At 39.9% G+C, this 25580-nt stretch overlaps 1 protein-coding gene across 2 annotated transcripts in view; it reads left to right on the top strand.

Moving 5' to 3' along the window:
* Positions 1–208: 208 nt before the first annotated feature.
* LOC127576224 (probable ribonuclease ZC3H12C) overlaps positions 209–25580 on the top strand; it is a 60227-nt gene continuing 34855 nt past the window's right edge. The window contains exons 1-2 of one of the 2 annotated variants that reach the window (XM_052026662.1): positions 209–657; positions 22005–22050. The gene's annotated coding sequence lies outside the window, so the exon portion shown is untranslated. The remainder of the gene's footprint in view (positions 658–22004; positions 22051–25580) is intronic. The other variant, XM_052026661.1, reaches the window with a different exon arrangement.

Here is a 25580-nt window from a genome sequence, read left to right as displayed (position 1 = left end):
CATGTTGACGTCTGGGATGTAATCTCTACCAAATTGCAAACTCCAACTATACTTATGCCTTTCGCCCGCTGAGCATTTCCAGCGTTCTTTTCTCATTTTGGTTTGAACTCAACGACATGAGTAAAGGAAGATGCAGGACTCCAGCCCATGCCAGAAACATTTGTTTTGCTTTAAATAAAAACACTACTTATGGCTCGCGGCCGTTTATGATTAATACACCAATTTCAACAGATTTAAAGGACACGATGGTTGAAGGAACTGGTTTGAACGAGCATTGTGCACCGGCCCTGTCTTGGCTGCAGGTGGCACCAACCACGGCCTCGGAACGTTGGACCAGCCTGCGCGCGAGATCGCTTCCCGAGCCGACGCTTGAATTCGTAAACCGTTTGAGCGCGAGCTCCGGATCAGACCGGCTGCAGCCGGTGTGGGACCAGACGCTGCGTGTCGGCCGTACTCGTTGGCGGCGGGAAGAAAATGGACGAGGAGGAAGCGAGCTCACGGGTCGCTCGCCGGAAGACACATCGTCGGTTTCCACCCTCGGCCTTCAGCTCGGAGCCGTCGGCGTGAGCCAGCGGGCGGCTTGGCTTACGGCTCGGAAGCCTGCTCCAATCGCCAGGCACGTTAAGCAGAGGCTGGAGTGGCCTCTCGGCTGGCGCGGTGAGTATGAGCGCTGGCTTCTTGGGCAGCCGTCTGGAGTTACTCTGGGTCGGGCGTTGCTATGGCAAATGAGAGGGGAATAGAAAGCTCTCATCGTCTCTCTCGCACTTCAACCCCAGGCCCTTCTCCAGGAAATGGCAGAGGAACTAAACAACTACTTTGTGCCTGTCTTCACAGAGAAAACAAACACAAAGCCTGCCAGAAATAATAGTGTATCAGAGATCTAGTGAGAACGGGGAACTGAAGGAAATAAGTATTAGTCAAAAAATAGTACTAGACAAGTTGAAGTTGAAAGCTAATCTGCACTCCACAGTTTGAAAGTTTTCTCAGTTCTTCGAGCTGAAACGTTAACTGTTTCTCTTTCCACAGAGGCTGCCTGACCTGCCGAGTTTTTCCAGTATTTTCTGCTTTTATTTCAAATTTCCCGATTCTGCAGGTTTTTTTTAAATTTTCAGAACCTTGAAAGAGGCAGCAACGGACATAGTGGATGCCCTGGTCATCATCATCCAAAACGCTATAGACTGGAATTGTTCCTGTGGATTGGAGGGTAGTAAATATTTAAGAAAGGAACAAGAGAGAAATGGAACCTGTAGTGGTGAAGCTCCTGAAATATATAATGAAAGACGTGATAATGGAACATTTTCATAATGTAATAATAGATAGAATGGTAGCATTGAGCAGAGCCAGTATATATTTATGAAAGGAAAACAGTTTCTGACTAATCTGCTGGAGATCTCTGAGGACGTAACTAGTAGAACCAATAGATGTGGTGTGTTTGGATTTTTAGAAGGTTGTTGATAAAGGTTCCAAAGAAGAAGTTGGTCAACAGGGTTAGACCACATGGAATGCAGACTGAGAGTTGGTTATTGGACAGGAAGCAAAGAGTGTGAATAGGTAGATCATTCTCACTGCAGGGATAGGTGTTTGGGTCGCAATTTAGGAATTTTTTGTTTGAAGAACATAGTAAACTTCACCCACTAGTCATCTGCTTTTCTTTCAAGTTCATTCTTCTTAATCCAATGAGTTTCAGTTTCAGCATTTTGGGTGAAGTTTCTTTGCTTCTGTTTAGTTTTACAAATAAGAATTTTGATGTTTTGGCAAATGCTTTCTGTGGCAAAAGGTGCCGAGGTTGGACCTGCTCCTTCCTGCACTCTGATCTAAAGGAATGCTAAAGAAATGTTACCTTTTTATTAAACTTGTGGTATGTATTTTGGCCCACTTCCCTGTTGAATATGTTGCCATAAATTATATAATGTCATCTGTATTACAACTAATAGTGAGTAGGACGATGCTGATATTTGGATCTCAAGATCTCCATCTCTCTCATTTTCTCTCTATTCTTGACTGAGCCAAAGTTACTTATGTATTTTCTCCAAATCGTTACAACTTCAGGAGTATAGAAAATATAGGGGGGGGGGTACCTAAAAAAAAACAGAAATTAGGAAGGCAAAGAGGGGGAATGAAACATCATTGGTGGACATAATTAAGGACATTCCTAAAGCATTTTATAAGGACAAGAGGGTTACCAGAGAAAAAAAAAGTAGGACCCATTAGGGATCATAGTGAAAATCTGCGCATGTAGTCAGAAGATGTGGGTGAGGTCTTAAATTAATACTTATCTGTATTCACCAGGAAGAAGGAAATTGTAATTGGAGAATTTGGGGAGGTGGATCAATTGGGAAGATAGCAGGGCAATGGCAGATGGAATTTAATCCTGATAAATATGAGATGATGTACTTTGAGAGGACCAATAAGAGTAGGAGTAGTAAAGAATGGAAGGGTCTTTGTTTACAAGTCCAAGGATCCCTGAAATAAGTAAGATGTAAAGAAGGCTTATGGGGTAGTTGGCACCATTTGCCAGGACTTGGAATATAAGAACAGGGAGGTTATTTGACCACTTTATAAAACATTGGTTAGACTATAGCTATACTGGTTACAACAGTATAGGAAGGATGCCATTGCATTAGAGAGGGTGCAGAAAAGATTCAGCAGGATATTGCTATGGATAGAGTGTTTCTGTTATGAGGAGACACTGGATGGGCAGGACTTGTTTATTTGGAGTAGAAGAGACTGAGGGGGAGCTTGATAATGATACACAGGCAGTCTTGAGAAGTGTCTGTAATTTTTTTCCGTAAAAGTGTCCAGATCTCAAACTCTAAATCTGTGCCCTGTGGTCCTCCAACTTCACTTACTCCTTCACTTACTCCAAGGTGAACAACCACATCTTCTCCAGTCTATTCTTGTGGCTGAAATCCCTCATCTCTAAAACCCTTCTAGTAAATCAGTTCTACATGCTCTCTATACATCTTCATATCCTTCCAAAAGGTAGAGGTCAAATTTATTGTAATATTTGAGTTATAGCCTAACTAGTGCTTTGTAAAAATTCAACATAATCTATATTCTTTTGCAGACCTATATTTATGGTCCATGATCCCATTAGCTTTAATATCCATGCCCTCAAAACATCCTGCCACTTTCAAGTTTGTCACATTTGTCACTTTATAGTCCGCTGGTACTTCCCCTTAATCTAGGAAGGATTGGAAGATGGGAATATTCTGTGGTCTAGACTTGTAGTATGCTTTCTCATAATTAACCTATATTGCATATTGTCTGTTACAAGTTTTTCTAATTAGACACAAACTAGCACTGACCTCTAAAACTACAGGCCATCCCTGGGTTATGAATGCCCAACTTATGGACACCCCTACATATAAACGGGTTCCCATAACATTATTAAATTCAAAAGTCTGATGTACGCATATACGTTCATTCCTACAAACGACAGAACTAGTTCTCTCCCTCTCCCTCTCCCTCTCCCTCTCCCTCTCCCTCCCCTCTCCCCTCTCCCCTCCCCCTCCCCCTCCCCCTCCCCTCCCCCTCCCCCTCCCCCTCCCCCTCCCCCTCCCCTCCCCCTCCCCCTCCCCCTCCCCCTCCCCCTCCCCCTCCCCCTCCCCCTCCCCCTCTCCCCCCCTCCCCCTCCCCCTCTCCCTCTCCCTCCCCCTCTCCCTCCCCCTCTCCCTCCCCCTCTCCCTCCCCCTCTCCCTCCCCCTCCCCCCTCCCCCCCCCCCTCCCCCTCCCCCTCCCCCTCCCCCTCCCCCTCCCCCCTCCCCCCCCCCCTCCCCCCCTCCCCCTCCCCCCCCTCCCCCCTCCCCCCCTCTCCCCTCTCTCCCTCTCCACTGAGTAATTGTTCTTATCAGTTTTATGTGCTTTTGATGCCATTCATTATAATACTGTGAAGCTACGGTTACTATATCAACTCACCTGTTGGACGTCTGTAAAAACAGACCTTGTTTGTGACCTGGGGATGGCCTGTATATGCTAATTTTTAAATTCTAAAGTTCGCATGTACCACTACAGATATTGGAAGTTAGATAGAAGCATCTTCCCCCTGTGCACAGAATTTCCTTCTGACCAAATTCTCTTGTTTAAGGGCATTCTGTGTAATCACTCTTGCAGAGAGATAATGGAAATAGCAGAGAAGCATGTGGAAAAAAAAAGTTCTGGAGTAGGACTGCAGCTAGTGGAAATTGAGCACTGTGAAGTAAGTGACAATTGTGTGTTCTTGAATCTTAAAGGACAGAATCACACACCAATGTAATCACTAAGGTCATCTATTTTTACCTGTGCAACATTGCCATATTTTGTCCCACAGTGCTCATTTTGCCTTTGTTACCTGTTGACTTGATTATTCTAATGCATTTCTAATTGACTTCTCTCCTTCCACCCTTTGTAAAGTCAGGTTGCTCAAAATTCTTCTGCTTGACACTGTCCTATTCACTCTTGCACTTGCTGAACTGTGTTTGATCCTCTAATTCTGGCTTCTCAAATACCCTGATATTAAACTGGTCACTATTGTCAGCTTTGGCTTTGATGGCCAAGACTCCAAATTCTCATCCTAAATTTTTGCCTCTCCACCTCTATTTCCTTTTTTTTAACATACTCCTTAAATCAAGCCTTTACTCGTCTTTTGAAGCAATTTGAGACATTTCTGCTTGCGTCTCAAACTGCTTCAAATATGAATAGTCGTTGAAAAATGAGTCTAAATATGTTCAATACTTTTGAGGAATGACACTAGTAGTTTTGGTAAAGGAGTGTGAGCATGATTATATGTGTGGTCAAGCTGTCCAGCACTTGATGACTCAGGCAGCCTTGTAACACAGAGTTGTGGTCCAGTTCTGCCACACAAACAAACAAACAAATAAATAAATAAATAAATAGCATGTTTATGTATATAAAAAAAATGTGAAATAAAAACTGAAAATGCTGGTAAATATTCAGCAGATCTGGCAGCATCTACAGAAAAAGAAACTAGAATAACTTATCAAGTCAACAATCTTTCATTAGAACTACAAAAAGTTAGAAATCAAACATATTTTAAATTGTAGTGAAGGGGAGGGATGGAAAGAACAAAGGGAATGTCTGGTAAGGTGCAGACCAAGAGAGAGTGAATAAGACGAGATGGCCTTGTTGGCTGAGAGAGGTAATGAAGGCTTGATAATCAGTTGATCTGTTAGGATGAGATGTAAACAGAAGAAGATGAATGAGAAGAGAGAAGGGGAAAACCTGCTGTAACTAAAATATAAATAACAGTAGTTATAGAAATCTGAAATAAAAAATAATGCTCGACATATTCAGCAGGTCAAGCAGCAACTGTAGAGAGAGAAAAACTAAATTAATCTTGCAGGCTGACAACTTTGTTAGAACTGGCCTGTTCTGATATAGACTAGAAAGACTTAATCTGAAATTGTTGAGTTCAATGTTGATACCTGATGACTCTTGCATGCTTGGTCAGAAGATATGCTATTCTCAAGCTTATGTAAGACTTCATTGAATGGTGCAAGAGGCCAAAGATGTTAGAGTAGAATGGAAAATTGAAGTGATAGGCAACTGGAAGTTTGGGTCACTCTTGTGATCTGTTGTGCCAGAGACTACATATTGAATGTCTATACTAAATTGGAAAAAAATACCAAGTCAACTGCTGTTTCACCTGGAAGAAATGTTTGGGTCCCTGAATGGTGGGTATCAGTGATGAGGTAAAAATACAGGTGTTGCTGCATAAAGTCATAGGGAGATATAGCATGGAAATAGGCCCTTTGGCTCACCAGGTCCACGTTGACCATCAGCTAACTACCCATTTATGTTAATCCTACATTAATCTCATTTTTTCTGTTAGTAACTCCCCTGCCGCTGATTCTACTATTCACCTACACACCAGGGGCAATTTGCAATGACAAATTAATCTATCAACTGGGAGGAAACTGGAGCACCAGAGGAAACTCACATGATCACAGAGAACATGCAAACTCCACACGGACAGCACTGGAGGTCAGAATCGAACCTGTGTTGCTGGAGCTGTGAGGCAGCAGCTCTACCAACTGCACCACTGTGCCTCCTTGTGGATGCATGGGGAAGTACCTCCCTCTGCAACTGGCTCCTCGACTTCCTCATCAGACCACAGTCAGTACTGCTCAGTGATAACATGTCCTCACTGACAATAACACAGGCGCACCTCAAGGATGTGTGCTTAGTCCACTGCTCTACTCTCTCTACACATGACTGGGTGGGTAAGCACAGCTCAAACGCCATCTATACATTCACAGATGACACCACTGTTGTTAGTAAAATCTTAGATGGCGACAGGAGTGAGATAGGCTGGTTGAGTGATGATGCAACAAAAACCTCGGACTCTACATCAGCAAGACTAAGGAACTGATTGTGGACTTTAAGAAGGGGAAGTTGGGAGAACACACACCAGTCCTCATTGAGGGGTCAGCTTTGGAAAGGGTGAATAGCTTCAAGTTCCTGGGTGTCAACATCTCACAGGATCTGTCCTGGGCCCAACACATTGATGCAATCACGAAGAAGTCTCACCAGTAGCTCTACTTCGTTAGGAGTTTGAGGAGATTCATGTCACCAAAGATTCTTGCAAATTTCTATAGATGTACAGTAGAGAGCATTCTCACTGGTTGCATCACAGCATGGTATGGAGGCTCCAATGCACAGGATAGTAAGAGGCTGCAGAGAGTTGCAGACTCAGCCAGCTCCATCATGGGCACAACCCTATCCACCATCAAGGACATCTTCAAGAGGCAGTGCCTCAAGAAGGTGGCATCCGTCACTAAGGACCCTCACCATTCAGGACATGCCCTCTTTTCGCTACTACCATCAGGGAGGTGGTACAGGAGCTTGAAGACCCACATTCAGCGATTCAGAAACAGCTTCTTTCCCTCTACCATCAGATTTCTGAAAGGTCCATGAACCCATAAACACTACCTCATTATTCCTTTTATTTTTCACTATTTATTTATTTTGTAATTTATAGTAATTTTATATCTTTGCACTGTACTGCTGCCACAAAACAACAAATTTCACATCATAAGACAGTGATAATAAAACATGATGAGTCTGGTGGTGGTATTATGTTGAAGGTGGTGGTATTATGTTGAAGGTGGCAGAAACTATGGAGGATGATCCATTGTGGAGGCAAATGAAGTGGAAGATGAGAACAAGGGAAACTTTATCCTTGCTCTGGGAGGAGAGACTGAGAGTTCAAGTGTTGGAAATTGAACAGACGAGAGCCTGAGGGGTAGAGGGGAAACTACTGAAAGGTAGAACTGAGTTGTTACAGAAAGCAGGATGGAAGAAGGTGTGATCAAGATAGTTATAGGAGTCTTTGGGCTCATCATAGATATTAGTTCATAACCTATCGTCCTGATAGAGATGGAGTTAGAGAAGTTGAGAAAGTGATAGGGTAAGACAAAATTAACATGGGAGATCATGCTTCACAAATCTACTGGAAACGTTTAATAATGTAGCTAGCAGAATAGATGAGGGGGAAATGGTAGATTTGGATTATTTGGACTTTCAGAAGGTTTTTGATAAAGTACCACAAAATTAAAGCACATGGGATTGGGGTAATGTAGTGATGTGGACAGAGAGTTGGTTGACAGTCAGGAAACAAAGAGTTGGAACAAATCTGTCTTTTTCCAAGTGCTAGACAGTGACAACTGGGGCACTGCGGAGACTGCAGAGTGCTAGAACCCCAAATATTTATCATATATATTTATGATTTAGATGACTATATCAAATGTAATATGTCTAAATCTGCAGATGACACAAAGCTGGGTGGGAGTTGTGAGGAGGGACCAGAGAAGCTACAGCGTCATTTAGACAGGTTGAGGGAGTGGGTAAATGTATGGTAAATGCAGAATTACAGGGATAAATGTGTGTTTTTCCACCTTGGCAAAAATGGGAGGGCAAATTATTATTTGAATGCCAATAGATTGGGGAAGGTGAAATGAGAAATGGATGCCCTTGTGCACCAGTCACTGAAAGTAAGTGTGCAAGTGCAGCGACAGTTTAAAAGCCAAATTGATTGTTGGTCTTCATAGGAAGAGATTTGCATACGGTAGCGGGGATGTCTTGCTGCAATTATACAGGTCCTTGATGAGAGAACAGGTTATGAATTGTGCAGGCGCAAGAGACTACAGATACTGCAATCTGGAGCAACACAAGATGCTGGAGGAACTCAGCGGATCAGGCAGCACCTATGAAGGGGATGTCCATTTTCCTCCATAGATGCTGCTTGACCTAGTGAGTTCCTCCAATGTCTTGTGTGTTGCTTGTGAATTATGCAGTTTTACTTCCCTTGCTATAAGGGAATGCAGCAAAGAATCACCAGACTTATTCCTGGAATGGCAGGACTCAACACATGAAGAGAGATTGAATTGATTATGTTTATATTCACTAGAATTCAGAAGAATGATACAGGATCTCATGGGAAACTATAAAATTTTAACAAGATTGGATGGATCAGATGCAGGAATGATATTCGCTATGGCAGGGAGTCCAGGATTAGAAGCTCACAGTCTAAAGATAAGGGGTAAGCCTGAGATGAAGAGAAATTTCTTCACCCAGGGAGTGGTGAACCCTTGGAATTTTCCATCACAGAACATAGTTGAAGCTAAATCATTAAATATATTCAAGAGGTAATTAGATTTAATTATTGGGGCTAAGGGGATCAAGAGATATAGGGAGAAAGTAGGAACATGATACTGACTTTTGACGATCAGTCATGATCATATTCAATGGCTAAGCCAGGCTTGAAAGGCTGTATGGCCTACTTCTCCTATATTTCTTAGAAGTCAGATGAACCATTTGAAAGTGAGAGCAGGATGGAAATTGGTAGCAATGGTGATGAAGCATTCAACTTCTGTATGAGAGCAGCAAGTAGCACCAATACAGTCATCAAAGTATCAGAAAAAGAGTCGGGTGGGGGCCTGAGTAGGACTGAAGCAGAGACTGTCCCATATATCCTACAAAAGGTTGGATTCAAAGTATGCACTTAAAAGTTCCTTTGACTACATCTTCTAATTTGCAGAAAGTGACTAGAAAAGAAGTTGGACATGGTGAGAATGAGCTCACTCAGGAGTGAGAATGAGGAGGATAGTTCGGGCATCTGTTCAAGGAAGAACGCTCAGACCATTCTGATGCTGGATGGAGGTGCAGAGATCCAAATTAGCAGCACATGCAACACAAATTTCTCTTGATGGCTTCGAGGCTGTTTTGCACACAGATTGAAATCTTCACCTCAGTGCTCTGCATGCTGTCAGTGGTCTTTACCATACCTCTTTATCAAAAAATAATATGTATTTTAATTTTTTTTTGCATCCTTTTATCATGTCTTGGAATAAATACCTTCCACCCTAGAAAGTACAGTTGTAATATAGTCACCTGTAATTTGAGGAAAGTGGAATCCAATGTGGGTGCAGCGAACTTCCACAAACAGTAATGTGATGATGATTAAGATCTGTATTAGTATTGGTGAATGAGAAATAAATATTGGCCTGGGAATAAATCATTTATTCTTTAAACTAGTCCCAAGATCTTTTTTCTTCACATGAAGTGTCTGTTTAAAATCTAAGTGAAAGTTGGCATCTCTGACTGTGTAGCATTCTTTCTATTGCACAGATATGTTATTCTGGATACTTTTGTTCACATCTCTTAAGACCATAACATTTTAACTGGGAGTTGAGAATGCTACCAGCTGAACACAGGTGATGTACCACAAGGTGGTGTATGTCATTTAAGCAGAAACTCCCATGAAGTACAGGAGTGTTGCATTGTTAATTGTACACTGTTCAAGATGTTAGATTAAATTGAGATGATGCTTATTGAGGTAGAGTAAACAATCCCTTGGTGATATTTGAAGAAGAGCAGGGAAATCTTTTGGGATCTTGGCCAACATTAGGTCCCACTCCTAAATCAATTTAATTGCTCATTAGTTACTTTTTTAATTGAGTTCTTGCAAAGTGTGAATTGACTTATTTATTTTCCTACATGAGAACAGCAATAACATATCAAAATTAATTTATACTTTTGGATAACCTGAGGACATGAAAGGAATTGCATACATACCAAAGCCTTGAATTTCCTATACGCTTGCAGAAAGTCCACTTTGTGGCTCATTAACAACTGTTTTGTTCAAGTACCTGCCAATTGGAAATTCAATTGTACGTGAGATCCAGAGGACTGGGAGCTGCTGAATTGACCTTCCACCTTTCTCTGAAGTGCTCTGCTTCTACAGAATACTTGAAGGAAATTGATTTAATTTAGCTCTATAGCCAGTCAAGGGATTGTAAGAGAGAGGGGCCTATGGGTGGAAGGGAGAGTTTAAGGATCAGAAAAGAGCTCAGCTAGCTATCAATGGTTGGGACAGGGTCATTCTACTATCAATTTTGAGGTAGGCAATGTGCGATTGGTGAGGTCCATGTAGGTTTTGGGTCGGAATGTGGTGGGACTGGCTAGCTGATCAGTGAGTGGAAATGATAGGCTGATTGGGTGATAGGTGGGTTGTGGTTGAGGGTTCTGTTTGAGTGATGGGTTGGTGCTGAGGATTTTCTAAATGAATGATCAGTGGGTGTTGGGGGTGGGTGTGTAGGTTGGATGATTGGTGGGGTTCTAGTACCCTAGGGAGGTGTCTTAGACATTGATACATTGGGGTTGGGGATAAGGAGCCCAATTAAATAAATAGAGGATCTCCTTATGCAGGTCCCAGTCCAGTGCTAAAAACCCAACTCGGGGTTCCCATAAGTTGCACAGAAACAAGGTTCCCAAATGCTGTGATTAACTGCTTTTGTAAAAGTGAATTGAAAGTGGGCAATCAAGTGTGAAGTAGTGTGTAGATGTGTGCTGCCTGTCAACAGAGATTGTTGCATATGTCTGGGCTTTAACTTCTGTTACATGACAGATAAATAGTGAAACTCAGAATGAATATGAACCATGCTAATTTTTCATTCACTTTTTACTTTGTATAGAAATTGGATCGCAGAGTGCAAAAAAATTGTGGTGCTATGCAATGTATCTTCTTGGTACACCTTTTGGATATTATTTTCTCATCTTCGCAATAAGTCTGGGGAAACAGGGCTTTTGTCATCCTTTTTCTATCTTTTTATTAATTTTCAAATTAATACAGATTAATATATATAACATCAATGATTATACATGCGATAAAAAGAGATCAAGAGGACAATCATGACATAAAAAATATAATCTAGACCTCAAGGTCTCTTAGTAACAAATATAATACAAAAAAAATCAAAAAGGGAAAGAAAAAGATTTATTGTATAATTAAAAAAAGAGAACCCCCCCCCCCAAAATCAAAAAAATTATAAGTAACAAATGGAAGCTAAAAAAATTTCAAGAGAGAAAATAAAACTGGACTGATATTTCTCGATTGAAAAAAGAGCATTATTATGTTGTCAACTCTGCTCCTCTAAATTCAAAGGTTATTAAAAAGGGATCTATATCATATGAAAATATTGAATAAATGGACTCAAAACTTCCTCAAATTTAAGCGAAGAATCAACAGTGCCACTCCTAATTTTTTTCTAAGTTTAAACATGATATAGTTTGAGAAAACCATTGAAAAGTAATAGGAGGTATTGGATCCTTCCATTTAAACAAAATGGATCGCTTGGCCATTAATGTGACAAAGGCAATCATAGGGCAAGCAGAAGCAGATAAGTGGCCAGATTCCATCCTTGGTAGCCCAAAAATTGCAGTGATAGGGTGAGGTTGTAAATCAACATTCAATACAGTTGAAATAATGTTAAAAATATCTTTCCAATATTTTTCCAAAAGAGGGCAGGACCAAAACATATGTGTCAGGGAAGCCACCTCTGACTTACTTCTGTCACATATAGGATTTATATGGTGATTTTTGTCATCCACACAGAATATTGTGAATGTAAAACTTGCTGTAATATGAAGTGGTTTGTTTTAGATCACATTAACGAATTAAAGGAGAAGCTTGATGTATACATGAGAAGATAATCTCAGGTATGGAGGCCAGATGAAAAGTAATTTACACACTAAGTGGTTAATTCATAGCTTTTTATGCATGTTTCTATGAATAACATATTTCATGAGTAGTGTTGTTGGTAAATCATCACAAGCAATTCTATCATTAAAGAACCTGCCACAGAGCATTGTCAGATCATCTGACACAATTTGATAATGGTGCCAACAATGGTTTGTGGGCATATCACAAGAACATGAGCCACATTGAGCCTGGTAAGGACAAATGAGAAAAAGTTTGGTCAAAGAGGTAAATTTTAAGGATGTCTTAAAGGGAATGGTAAAATGAGAAAAGATTGGGTAAGAAATTCCAAAGCTCTGAGTCTTAGCAGCTGAAGGCATGGCTGCTCGTGGTGGACTGATTAATTCTGGCCATCTGTTCATTTACAGATTTAGAGGAACTTGTATGTCTTGAAGGCTTATAGGACTCTAGGAGTTTATAGATGGGGAAGGATGTGATAAAGGAAAAATTTGAAAATAAGGTTGTGAATTTTTAAATCGTGCTTTTGCTTAATTTGGGAAAATTCAAGGATTAGATTGAGATTTGGCTGCTGGTGATCAATGGCCAAGGTTTGGGGAAAGCTTGTAGTCTGTAGGTAGGGGACATATGATTGGTAGGTGCCATTTAATTTTGTTGGAGGTGAGGAGGTAGTAGGATTACTAAGTTATCTAAAGATGGGAAGGATTGACTGGTTAAGTCATTGAAGGGTTGTGGAATTTTCAGCTTGGTTGATTGGTGGGTTCAGAAGGTTCTCCAGTTAGGTGATTGGAATTGCAGACACAAGAGACTGCAGGTGTTGGAATCTGGATCAACATCTGCTGTACGAACTCAGCGGGTAAGGCAGCATCTGTGGGGGAAGGAATTGTCGACATTTTGGATTGAAACCCTGCATCAGGACTGAGAGGGGAGATAGCCAGTATAAAGAGGAGAGGGGGAGTAGTGAGGCAGGAGCCCAAGGTGATTGGTGGACTGAGCAGGGGTGAAAGATGACGGACAGTTTGTGCTAGATAGGAGGTGGAGTTGAGAGACAGTGGCAGGTGGATGATACAGTAGCTGGAGGGCTCTTTAGGTCCCTGGATTGTGGTGAGGGATTAAGATATCTTTATTAGTCACATGTACGTTGAAACACACAGTGAAATGCATCTATTGTGTAGAGTGTTCTAGGGGCAGCCCGCAAGTGTCGCCATGCTTCCAGTGCCAACATAGCATGCCCTCAATTTCCTAACCCATATGTCTTTGGAATGTGGGAGGAAACTGGAGCACCTGGAGGAAACCCATGCAGACACAAGGAGAACGTACAAACTCCTTGCAGACAGTAGCCGGAATTGAACCTGGGTTGCTGGCACTATAATACCGTTATGCTAACCGCTACACTACCATGGAGGATGAATAGGAACAAGTTTACACCTCCTGTGATTGCAGGGGAAAGCACCAAGGGTCAGAGAGGGGTGGGTGGGGAGAGATGAGTGGACCAAGGAGTCATAGATAGAGTGGTCCCTGCGGAAGGTGGAACGAGGTAGGGAGGTGTTGTGGCTGGTGGTGAAATCTCATTGCTGCTGGTGGAAATGTCAAGGGATGATGTGCTAGATGCAAAGGCTCTTAGGATGAAAGGTGAGGACTAGGAGAGCTCCCTGTTCTGTCTGGAGGGAGGTGGGGTGAGAGAAGCATGAGAATCAGAGGAGATGCAAAAGTGAGCTCCATCAACATAGTAGAAAGGAAGCCACATTTCCTGAAAATGATTGGAATTGTTTGGTGGGGTAGGTGAGTGATTAATAGTCCTCTAGTCTGGCAAGGGTCTTGAGCCTGGTGAGGTGTTGGTATCTTGATGGTGCCAATGCAGGGTCCAATGGGGATCCAGTAAGTAAATAAGGGGATTTTGGTGCCAGGCTTTTTAATTGCATAGAAGGAGGGCTTGCAAGCTTTGTGTGGGTGTTAGAATAATCAAGTCCAGTGGTAAGAAAGGCATGAATGAGGATTTCGACAACAGTGTGATGAAGAAAGGATGTATTTAAATGATGTTAGATGTGGTCAAGTTGATTGTATGGAGACACGAGAATCAGAATGAGATTTATTATCACTGACATGTGATGTGAAATTTGTTGCTTTGATGCAGCAGTACAGTGCAAAGACATACAAATCTATAAATTACAAAAGTAAATAAATAGTGCAAAAAAAAGGATGCTGGAATCTGGAGCAACAAACAATCTGCTGGAGGAACCCAGGGGTCGAGCAACATCTGTGGAAGGAAGGGAATTGTTGATGTCTCAGGTTGAAACTTTGCATCAGGTCGCCCAGTCTGCACTTGGTCGACAATTCCTTTCCTCCCACAGATGCTACTCAACCCACTGAGTTTCTCTTGTAGATTGTTGATTATATGGCGATATTGACTGGAAATGAATTTGCATACAAAGATGACTTCAAGATTCTTAATGGTTTGGTTCGGATGAATAATAGTTTAGCCTCGTCAGTGTGGAAATGGACACTTTGGATGTTAGCAACGAGATAAGACGTTCAAAATGAATCCTTTCTTGATGTGTAAAAAGATAATTATGACATTCCCATGTGTGGTTGTAAAATCGCTCCTTGAAGCTCTTCATTTTAAAGTTGAGTTGCATTTCCATGGGCATTTTAGAAGCAGCAAAAAGTAGTTGAGTGAAGTATTAACTTTCACAAAAAAAGTAAACAAATACATTAGAAATTGGGTAAAAGTGAAATTTTATGATATAGAGAACGTGTTGAAGAATGGCATACCGCAGATCGAGGCAGAATTAGTACTGGTTTCATCCTCAGGAAGCTGAAGAAATTTGGCATGTCCCCCTTGACACTCACCAACTTTTATCAATGCACGATAGAAAGCATCCTATCTGGATGCATCACAGCTCGATATGGCAACTGTTCTACCCGGGACCGCAAGAAACTGCAGAGAGTCGTGGACACAGCTCAGCACATCACAGAAACCAGCCTCCCTTTCATGTCTATACTTCTCGCTGCCTCGGTAAAGCGGCCAGCATGATCAAAGACCCCACCCACCCAGAACATCCTCTCTTCTCCCCTCTCCCATCAGGCAGAAGATACAAACGCCTGGAAGCAGGTACCACCAGGCTCAAGGACAGCTTCTATCCTGCTGTTATGAGACTATTGAGCAGTTCCCTAGTACAATAAGATGGACTCTTGACCACACAATCTACCTTGTTGTGACCTTACACCTTATAGTCTGCACTTCTCTGTGTAGCTGTGACACTTTACTCTGCATTCTGTATTCTTTTATCTTGTACTACCTCAATGCACTTTGTAATGAATTGATCTGTATGAACGGTATGCAAGACAAGTTTTTCCACTGTACCTCGGTACAAGTGACAATAATAAACTAATTCCAAATAGTATTATTTCTGACATGCTGTTAGTGCTTGTGCTGAAAATTCAAAATGGGTGAATCAGGAAGCTTGAAATACTGCTTAGAATCTAAAATTTTAGATACAAATTTTATTTTCTGTCTGTCTCAACCATCTGAAGGCTTGTGAAAATTTTGCTGTTTTTAAAAGAATCATGTACAGTTAGGATTCTGTTGAGGTTAGTAAAACAAATTAGTATTGTTTCAACCATTCTAGTATAGTAAATGAGTTTATTTTATTTAGGCCCTGACAATGTGTGGGCACTGGCATGTATAATTATACTTCAATTTTACTCCTTTGATGCAAAATATTATTCTTCTGAACTAGTTGGAAAAGTTGATTCTTAAGCCACTTTTCAATCAATAAAATTCTGATATATTTAAAGCTGCTTTCCCAGCTGAAGTGAATGATGAGGTCGAGATGGATGAGACTACACAGTAGATTTTAAAATTGAAGGGGGGAAAAAAGGCTAAAAGAAATTTCATTTAAAATGCCACACACAATCCAATCAAAAGGAACAACATGGTGTTCAAGAAATTTTAAAATTTCTGTTTTGAGGTTAATAACAGTTGATTTGGAGTAGCTGAAAACTTGTACAACCTTTCTGTTTGGGGAATTTTTATTATGTAATATGAGAGTTTAAGGATTAGTGAAGCTTTGCAGATGGGGTGAAATCTGCCAAGTAATATCAGTGTAAAAGCAGACATGAATTTTAAAAAGGAATTAATCAAGATACCAATTTTCACCTCTTATATCAGGAATGATGGATTTCTTTGTGCATACATTTTCTTGAATTTAGTGAAACTGAGAAAACTTAAATCTAGATTTCAAACTTTTCTGCACTGAATGTGGATGCTAGTAAACATTTAAGTTACTTTCTTGTATGACCAGTAAATAATATTTGCTAGATTTCCTAAGTGTATTGTTAATACATTTTTGTTGCACTGGAATCATTCAGATAATTTATGAGTTCTGGAAATAGTGAAATAATTTTTCCCCAGTATATGCATCTGCATCCGTTTCATCGGTGTTGCTTATGAATATAATGTATTTTTCTACTGAATGTGATATTGCTTTAAAAGTGTTCTAACCTGACTCTGGAAAATTCATGTCAGGTACAAAAGGGTATTTATTTTTAATACGGTTTAATATGCTGATATATTTTAATACTGTAGCAGTTTTTGTAACTATAACATTTAAATATAAACTTTCAACATGTCTTATCTGATTATAATAGTAACAGGGTTTTGGTGAGGTCCATGGCTGGCCAGGTGTTTTTGCTGACAGCCTGCTGCCTAATGACTCATGCCCTCATTCAGCAGCTGCCTGCTAGTTCCTTTTGTTATGGGCATTGTTGTTGCACACCCCTTGTTAATACACATGATGCCCAGGGCAGACCTTGGTTGACATCAGTGTACTTGTCTTAAGAGGCCCCAAGACCTGACGTGGGATAGAAGTTGGTTTGCATCTGCCTCAGAAACTAATTGTTAGCTGGGTGAGCTCTTATTGGCTAGAAATGTGGTTTGGTAATGGGGGAAAGCATAGACATTGTTGGTCCATCTGTTCAGCTATTCATTGTTCTCTCTGACTGCCTGGATGTCTGCAGCTCAAAGTGTATAAGGATTTTTTTTTGTTAACTGCAATAAAGAATCAAATGTCTGTCTGCTTTTCAACTAACGTAAGTGTTGAAAATAACAGTTTTTAAAACATGATGGTTGTGCTTTATTTACCAGTTTATGCTAGTAAATATTGGAAGGGAAGGATTATATTTGAATCGGTCTAAAACCTAGGTGCATTGTGACTAATGTACATCACTTCCTCTTAGCCATTTTTGAATTGCAATTGAGCTTGTATTTTGTGAATTTAATGCCAAATATGCCATTTAACATTTTATAATTTGACATTTAAAGAATATATTTTGAATAATTTTATATAAACTGTTAAGTAAACTATTTTGGTGGAGTATAAATAGGGAGAAAAATGATTAAAGAATTTCCATTGTTGTCTTTGTCTATATCAACAACATTAATACACAGTATCAATAAAGCGTTTATACAAAATGCATTGGCCACAAATCCTGGTTAAAGCTTTAACCAAAAATATTTGATGCCTTTACTTTTTTCTGTGTTGGAAGTTGATTTGAGAACTTTGTTTCAAAAATGAAAACAGGAAGGGCTAGCCAGTCAGCATCTGGAAAGAGAAAGTAAAAGTTTTACTATTGAAGGATACCTTTTAAAATGTGTTTTACAGATACTAATTGATACAGTGAATAAATCTCCTTTTTAGTCTTTTTTTGTATGCTTTGTTTCATTTTCACAAAAGAGTGGCAAGTTGGCTTTCAAGTTTTTTAGAAGATTTCTTGCACCAATGTCTAATTGTTGTCCATGGTTGCATGTGTATTTTGAGTTGAAGATTTTTTTTCAGACTTCAGTATATTCTTTGAAAATACAATGTAGTTTGCTTGAAGGCGTTTAAAAACGCTGCTATTGTATCTGCACATTCAGCAATTAATGCAAAGTCTTCATTGATCACTCCACCAGTTGCTTGCCTTAGTGACATCTGGTAGTCCTTTTGCATTAACCAGTTTAGTTCATACAAGTCTTTTTCTGATTTAAACTTACCAAATTTTATTTTTGAGTAACCAGTAAGGGACTCAAAAGCTTAATTTGGCAGTGGTTATGAATTGCATTTGATATGAACCATTATGTAGAATGGTATTTTCTAAAACAAGATTTAAATGCATTTAAGAAAAGTTGAATTGAACAGCTTTCAATTGTATAAAATATAATACTTTAAAAAATTTTTATAGTATATACATTGCCTCCTGTGTTTGATTAACAGGTTTGGTTATTTTGATACATTGTAAAATTAAACTTGGCTCTGTGTAAAACAAAAAGATCACTTGAGTTTTCAATTTCAATTTCCAATTTTGTTAACATTACATCATGGCTGTGGTTCTATAAATAATTTGGCCAAAGAACAAAATTCTGTGGGAAATAGTATAGAATTTATTTTTTGTATTCATAAGTTGGAAGTTAATTTTATGCCTTTCTGATTAATTCTAAACAACCTGGGAAAACATTAGTCAAAGGCACCCAAACATAAAATATTGAACAGCTTGGCTTTTGAGTATTACTATTAAAACGTGGCACATTTATGCACTTAAAGCTGTAAATAGATTATTAGACAATAGTAAATTCAGTACCTTTTATATACATTTTTTTCATACACTTAGCATTTAATGACATTCAAGGTATTCAATTATTATTTTTATTTTCCATGATCTAGAATAGTCACTAGGTAAAATGAATGAATTCATATTGGGATCAGTAAATCTCTATTTCCCCTTATGCATGAGTGACTCAAATTAACTAAGTGTTACAGCATTATAGCATTTATTACCTAACAGTTAGCAAAACTTGCTGGGAAAATTGCATCTTATTCTTTTTAGGGCATCTTTTAGGGACATTTTTCACACAACCATGGTTCATGTGATTTGCAGAAGATGGACACAATTTTCACCAAACATTGATACTCATTATTGGAGTTTCAAGAATTGAATTGATTTTCAAGAGGAGCATTTTAACTTCTATTCAATGTAGGCAAAGGAACTATTTCATGAATTTCCAATACTGTACATCTCTCAGGATCGTCATCTGCCCTAAAAAGTTTGAGGGAGATGTACTGCATTAGTAATGCCGATTAAACTAATGTTCTTAAATGTGGTAATTGTACTCATTTGGGGGGGGGGGGGCCACAAAATTGTACTCTGCTTTGTGTTCTTTATGCTGCTGATCCTATTTTGATATGTAATGTATCTTGGAAGATACTGAAAAATTTACTTTTGTTAAGTGTTTATTAAATGACTTTGCAGTCATGAATTGGTACATTGTATATAACATCACCATTAGGGCGATGAATATTACTCATTAAATAACTTCCCCACTTGTGGTAGAACACAGTCTATATAAGACAATGATGTCGGTTTTCCATGATTTGTTTGGCAGTTGTATTGTTCTAGGAGGGCAAGCCAGACATACTTGAGTCCCTGCACTTTTTGGCCTTTGTTCATTCAAAATTGTTCATTCAGTATTGGTGCATTCGTGATGGTATATTGAAGGATTGCATCCTAGCAACAGGGGGCAGTTGCTTAGCATCACATTTTTGCAATAGATTCATCCTTTAACAATTCTATACTGGTACATACAGAATATGGTTTTCTTTAAGTTGAATGATTTCTTTCAGTTAAATATGCTGGATTTTATAGAAGGATTCCCTAATATATTAGATAATCATCTATTTTCATTCTTTCAGTCTCCATATTTAATTTTCTTTTGGTCTTAAGTTATAGGAAACAAAATTCAACCTTGTGCTGTGAATTGGTGCTCAGTTATGTTCATTATGCTGATTTTTAAGAAATTGTATGACAGTTTTGGTTCTGATGAAATGTCCTTGACCTAAGACATTAATTCTTTCTCTGTCTCCATAAATGCTGCCTGATCTGTTGAGTATTTCCAGCATCTTGTGTTTTATTTCAGTAATATTTGGAAAAGTTTTTGTTGGCGCATTGATGTAGTTTGGCTCTGACTGACTTGTTCTGAGTATCAACTTATAAATGCCTCCTGAGGTCTGGTTTCAGTCTTTTGCCTTGGTGTTTAATTCTGGGTTTAAAATTTTTGGCTATGGTACATATGATTTCTGCAAGAAGAACACCTGTTGGGACATGGTGCTGCAAATTTCATATCATATGTCAGTGATAATAAATCTGATTCTGATGATTAATGTTCATGACTGTAGTTGTTTCAGTTACTGATATGTATGTATCACAGTTGATTTCTAAGTAGAGTGCTTTAACTTCTGTGTAATGCAGGTGTAGCAACATGTCTTATGATAATGTTCTGAAGGAGGTCAAGTGAAAAGCCATTCTGGGAAGAATTTTTAGCCATTTGCCTTAAGTGGTATTTACTTTCAGTGTCAACATTCTAGGAATAGGTTTGTTTCTTTAAGTGTGAAGCCTGCCACAAAGAGCTTGACTTAATTAGGAATATAGAAATATTGAAAATAAGCACAAGAGTATTCCATTCAGCCTTTCTTGTATGCTTTACCATTCAGTATGATCATGGCTGATACTCCGTGTCAATAACGTATTCTTGCTCTCTCCCCATATCTTCTGATGCCTTTTCCATCAGGAAATTGGTCTACCATGTTGCTAAATATATTCAGCAAATTGACTTCCACCATGTTTTGATCAATCCATCTCTGAGCCCACATCCACAAAATACAGTAAGTCTGATTGCACCAACCCCAGTGGCTAACACCTACTGCACTACTAGTCTAGTTTACCTAATGGATGTACTAGAAATTTTAGGCATGTGACATCTAGTATACTTGGAAAGAAAGTATTAAGGTATTGATTGTGCATTGATAGCTTTGGCATGAATTACAATTATGAAGCAGTATTTTCAGACTTTGCTTTCTTGCTTTTGCTAAAACCTACTTCAAAACATGAGCAATTCAAGATGATTGTCAGTAAACTGGGTAGTACTGACTGCCAAAGCATTGGTCCTATTTCTATTTTTGATTCTAGTGAAGCAAGATAGAGGCTTACTTTCCAGGTCAGACCTAGAGCATTGCTTTTTTTCTGGGCTGTTTATGTCCCTGACCACAAATTGTAGCCTGGTCAAATTTTTGGGTAAAAAAAATCAAAGCTTTAAACTGTTCAGCATATGATGTAAATAATACAAGAATGAATCTGTTAATTAACTTAAATGCTTTTGGTGTGATGCCAACTACAAGTTAAGGGTAATTATCAAATTAATTTACTTCGAGTTATTTAAGTGCTGGCAGATTGAAACTGTAGACTTGCTAAGTAAAGGAGCTTAATTACAGGCCTACATCTTTGGCACATATTGGTCCATCCTTGCCACCTAATGTTTCAGGTTTAAATATAATGGAATTAAACCCAGTGAGAACTTTTGTGTCATATAATACTGCAATATTTTAGCAAATCTGAGGATTCTGCAGTACTTGTAGTGGTTATAATAATTCAATTTTACCTAGAAGTTTTCATAATTGAAAGACTGGTTGAAAGCATAGATAGCTGGGTCAGAGTTGCTGATGGCAACCACAGCAGTATAATAATTGTGTGATTTGTCACAATGATATCAGAGATGTATGGGATCAGATCAGATGATGAGTATTTCAAATATGCAGTAAAATGCACCTTGAACATTCTGTATAATGTTTAAAGGATCTTATTTAATTTTTGAACTCTAGTGAAAGGTATTTTCCATTGAACCTATAGTAAGTCGTGTTGCCTTTTGAAGCAACTGAACAAATTATAGTTAATAAGTGTGAACCAGATACTGATGTAAATGTTTGCCTGACTGTAAACAGGAAGATTGCATCTCCTTTGTGGCATGTTTGAGTTGCTCTAAGTGGGTCAGTTGATTACCATTTTATAGAACATTTTAAATGAGCTGACTTGTGCATTTTCAGAAGTAGTATATAGCATATGGACAACAGTGTGATTTAATATTATTTGGGGAAATTATCAAATGCAGAACACTACATATAGTTTTTTTTTCTCATTTCAGGTTTTGCTCATTTGCGAGTTTCTTGAAACCTGTGTTACGAGATCCTGTGGGTGAAGTTGTGTTAAATTTATTCCATTAACATGTTACATGCATCTGTAGTGATATAACAACCAAGAAATTATTTTCTTCCTTTGGCAGTTCAAGCTTCATACAATTGAACTTCTCACCTCCACCCCTCCCAGAACTCCATTCTCACCCCACCCTTCCCAGACCCAACAGGGGTAGGATTTCCCTTGTCCTCACATTTCATCCCACCAGCCTGCGTATCCAAAACATCATTCTCTACCACTTTCACCACCTCCAACAGGACTCCACCACCAAGCATATCTTCCCCTCCCCACCCCTTTCTGCCTTTCGCAGGGACCGCTTTCTCCATGACTCCCTGGTTCCCTGCCCTCTTTTTTTTATCCCCTCCCCCCACCCCCACCCCCCCCCAACACATCCCGCTTCCTGCTACCACCCCGGGAACTTTCTACTGCCCCCGCCATAGGTACAACACCTACCCCTACACCACCTCCATTACCTCCATCCAGGGACCCAAACAGTCCTTTCAGCTGAGACATTCACCTGCACCTCCCTTAATATCATCCACTGCATTTGATACTCCAAGTGTGGCCTCCTCTACATTGGTGAAACCAAATGCAGACTAAGTAACCATTTCGCATGGTTCGTAACCATGATCTGCATCTCCCCGTTGCCAGTCACTTCAACTCCCCCTCCCAAACTATCACTGATATGTCGGTCCTCTGACTCCTCCACTGCCAGGAGAATTGCAAGCGCAAACTAGGGGAACAGCACCACATTTTCCGTCTTGGAACTGTGCAGCCTAACAGCATGAACATTGAATTCTCCAACTTTAAGTAATCCCCATCCACCTTCCCCACAACCCGCCCTCCCTCAACCATGCTTCTTCTCTTCTTCCCTTTCCTAGCCGCCTTTTTCCTACCTTTTCTTTCCTTTCTATCCTTACCTTTGACCCATCCCCATGTGAATCTTATCTCCCCTCCTCCCCTGCACCTGCCTATCACTATCTCTTACCTGCATCTACCTATCACCACCTTGTGCTGATCCTGCCTCTGCTCTTTTGTCCACCTATCACTGCTCTGCTTTTCCCTCCTATATACCGAGCTTCCCCTTTTCCTATCTTCAGTCCTGAAGAAGGGTCCTGACCCGAAATGTTGACTGCCTGCTTTTCTCCAGGGATGCTGCCTGGCCTGCTGAGTTCCTCCAGCATCATCGTGTTTTTCATACTAATAACAACTTCTTATTAAAGTTTTGTTTAAATTGTATAGGAATAAAACTGGTTTTTTGAATTGTTAGCTGGCTGGCTAAATTATGGCAGATACTCCATTTTGCTAGTTCTTTACTTTTGGTCATTGGCTTTTTGTTTCTCCTCAGATGGCCAACCTGCAGCTCTGGGGCCATGTGAGGTCCTCAGGCTGCCAATTCTGGGACTTTTTTTTTGTTTAACTTCAATATATTTGCTGTCTTGCCTCTTCTGGAAAAAAAAGAGGTTAGAGCTTTGAAAAAGGGTGCAAATGAGTGAAGTACAGAGGGAACTAGGTGTTCCAGTGCATGAATCACAGAAAACCACCAGGCAGGTCCAAGAAGTCCAAAATATCTTTCACTAGAGTTCAAAAATTAAACAAGGTCCTTTTTAAGAAGGCAAACAGCATTTTGGCCTTCATTGCAAAGGGGTTGGAGTTCAAAAATAGGGAGGTTTTACTGCAGTCGTACAGGGTGTTGGTGAGGCCTCACCTGGAATACTATGTACAGTTTTGGTCCGCTCACCTAAAAAAGATATAGTAACGTTAGACTACAAAGGAGATTTACTAGGCTAATTTCTGGGATGAGTGGATTGTCCTACCAAGAGAGACTAAATAGTTTGGGCCTACATTCCTTGGAGTTTATAAGAATTAGGGATGACATGAGATAGCTTTGAGATTCTACAAGTATATTAGAACAAAAAGGTAACTAGGGAGAAAATATGTCCTCTTAAGGAACAATGTGGTTGTATATGTGTGGAGCCACAGGAGATGGATGAGGTGTTATATGAATATTTCTCATCTATATTTTCTGTGGAGAACATCATGGAGGCTAAGGAATTAAGGGAAATGAATGGTGATGTATTGGAACATGTCCACATTACAAAAGAGGAGGTGCTAGCAGTCTTAAGGCATATTAAGATGAATAAATCCCCGGGCCCTGATCAAGTGTACCCTAGCACAATGTGGGAAGCTAGAGAAGAAATTGCAGGGGACCTGGCAGAGATATTTGCATCATCTTGGCCATGGCTAAGGCACCAAAAGACTGGATGGTGGCTAATGTTGTGCCTTTGTTTAAGAAGGGCTACTAGGACAAGCCAGGGAACTACAGGCTGATGAACCTAACATCAGTGTTGGGAAAGTTACTGGAGGGAATTCTGAGGGACATGATCTACCAGTGTTTGGAAAAGCAAGGACTAATTAGCAATAGTCAGCATGGCTTTGTATGTGAGAAATCATGTCTCATGAATTTGATTCAGTTTTTTGAAGAGGTGACAAAGAGGATTGACAAGGGCAGGGCAGTAGACGTTGTCTCCATGGACTTTAGCAAGGCCTTTGACAAGGTCCCACATTGTAGACTAGTCTGGAAGGTTAGATCTCATGGGATCCAGGGTGATCTAGCCAATTGGATACAAAATTGGCTTACTGGAAGGAGTCAGAGGGTGGTGGTGGAGGGCTGTTTTTCAGATTGGAGGCCTAGGACCAGTGGTGTGCCCTAGGGGTTTGTGCTGGGTCCACTGTCATCCAAATTGTTAATATAGATGAAAAATAATAATGATGTTAAACATGGTTAATCAATTTTCAGATGACACCAAAATTGGTCGTGGTGTGGCCAGTGAAAAAGGTTATCTAAGATTACAGCAGGATCCAGATGAACTGGAGAAGTGGGCCAAAGAATGACAGGTGGAATTTAACTAAGACAAGTGCAAAGTGTTGCATTTAGGTCAATTAAACCAGGTCAGGACTTGCACAGTAAATGATAGGGCTCTAGAGAGTGTTGTAGAACAGAGAGACCTAGGGGTGCAGGTACATAGTTCCCTGAAAGTGGCGACAGGGTGGTGAAGAAAATGTTTGACACACGTGCCTTCATCAGTCAAGGCATTGAGTACAGAAGTTGGGATGTCATTCTACAACTGTAGAATCAGTTGCTGAGACTACACTTGGAGTATTGTCACACTGCTTGCTCTCCCATCACAGCTGTTTCTGTTCATTTGTGACCTACAAACGGTTCATGTTACAAGCAATCTCAGTGATGGAATCTTGTCATAACCTAGAGACTGCCTGTATGTCTTGAAGTTGCATGTTTTTTTTTGAATCTTTAGAAGAGAAATACAAAATAAAATGGCACAATGATCTATTTGCCTTTGGCAATACTGCTTGTTCATTTGGTATTGCAGAAAGATGCATTATTGCTTTAAAAAGTGCACCCTTGCTAGACTTCACAACAGTTAAGTTGCTGGTGGAAGATCATCTTCAGTAACTTAAATTTATACAAATAAATAACTTGACACCCGTGATATCATAAGAGGTT

Source organism: Pristis pectinata, chromosome 11 (assembly GCF_009764475.1).
Source record: "Pristis pectinata isolate sPriPec2 chromosome 11, sPriPec2.1.pri, whole genome shotgun sequence".
NCBI classification, from domain to species: domain Eukaryota; kingdom Metazoa; phylum Chordata; class Chondrichthyes; order Rhinopristiformes; family Pristidae; genus Pristis; species Pristis pectinata.
Note: the sequence above shows the minus strand (reverse complement) of the source record. Positions and strands in the feature narration are given on the sequence as shown.